This window comes from Seriola lalandi, unplaced genomic scaffold (assembly GCF_002814215.2).
Source record: "Seriola lalandi dorsalis isolate HSWRI2012SDOR001 ecotype SW California unplaced genomic scaffold, Sedor1 jcf7180002054929, whole genome shotgun sequence".
NCBI classification, from domain to species: Eukaryota; Metazoa; Chordata; class Actinopteri; order Carangiformes; family Carangidae; genus Seriola; species Seriola lalandi.
In genome coordinates, this window is record NW_019525481.1 from 1,593,694 (window position 1) to 1,595,244 (window position 1,551).

At 40.6% G+C, this 1,551-nt stretch overlaps 1 protein-coding gene across 1 annotated transcript in view; it reads left to right on the forward strand.

Annotated features, from left to right (window-relative positions):
* trpm5 (transient receptor potential cation channel, subfamily M, member 5) overlaps nucleotides 1-1,551 on the forward strand; it is an 18,475-nt gene that overhangs the window by 9,527 nt on the left and 7,397 nt on the right. The gene's annotated exons all lie outside the window — the stretch shown is intronic.

Here is a 1,551-nt window from a genome sequence, read left to right on the forward strand (position 1 = left end):
CCCCACCCCACCCCCACAACCACCACTGCAAATCGTTTCACCACTCAGACTCTGACCGGGATATCTGCATTCATAATTTGATTGTTTGAAGTATCTCTCGTGTTGAAGGCCTCATCACAATTACCCTTGCAGGCGAGCTTATGCAAGCAGAATATCTCAGAAATGAATATGCACATACATATGGGCCCAGGAGTGACATTATGCAGCGTAAACATACAGAAAACCATTCATCATTTAAATAAAGAGGTCTGAGGTCCACAGCTCTAGGTGTAACTTCAAATGCAGAGCCCTGTGTTTGAGTGTGTTGCTCTTCATATACACATTTGTCACGTTGCTCCTCGATGTTGCTCCTGCAAAGTAAAGGTTGCTATTACTTGTTGATTATAGAAAATGACAATATAATGTACTATAGTGCCATAAGAGACGACGCCGGTCTGTTCCTTGAAAGGACGGAGTGATGGTTTTCTTTGCGAGGAAGAGTACAGTGATTATCGGTCGGCTTCTGTCTCATCCTCTTCCCTCAATCCTCACATGTGCGCGTGATGGACAAGAAATCAATCTGACGTTAAAACGCTGGTTTAAAGAGATGGTTCAACATATAAGTGAATAAGTTTGTTCAGTGTCTTGCTGAGGGATAGATGAGAAGATTGATACCACTTTCAAATCTGCTCGTTAGATGTGAAGCTCAACCTAGAGGACAGTTAGCTTAGCATAAAGACTGTCCACAAGTGACACGTTTACTTACCAGCACCTCTGAAGCTAATTAACTAATGCATTATATCGCACTTGATTAATCTGTACAAAAGCTGAAGTGTAAAGACAACAAGTTGTGGCTTTACTGGGGTTTTATGTGCTGGGGTTATTTCTTGGCCAGGAGCATTGCTGCTTTAGACAGAGCCAGTTCCAGTCTTTATGCTAAGCTAAGCTAACCATCTTGATATTGAATAGACAGAGTCGTGTTCATGTTCTCATCTTAGCTCTCAGCAAGAGGCCAAAAGAGCATATTTACAACAACTGGTTTCCATCTATTTCAATACGTTTTAATATCAACATACAGAGATGATGATGATGATGATGCAGATCAGTTTGCGCTTTCAAGCACATCTGTATGCAACCACAAAATAACTTAAAAGGTACATGAAGACTTGATGAATTACTCGATACTGAGGACGGTTCAAGTTGTTTTTTTGTTTTGCTTTATTGTGCACTGAAATAAACTTAAATGAAAGTTTGGAATGAAGCAAAAACGCACACAAAAGGCTTAAAACCAAGGACATGCTTAAGAAATGAAGGAAATAAAAGCAGAAATGATAAGTGTTCATGAATGGAAAAAAATAGGCCAAACTCATGCAAAAACATTGGTGGGGCCCATCAAGGTTGTAGTAAGATTTCTCTCTCTCAGTAGAAGGAACATCCAAGGTGAGACTCCAAGGGTGTAAGAAACTGCATTGTTAAAATTCAAAACGTGGGGTTAGAGCCTGCTATCACACACAAACCATGGACGGATTATAAGGAAATTGGCTCCTGGGCACAGACAGGTAAAAGCCCAGC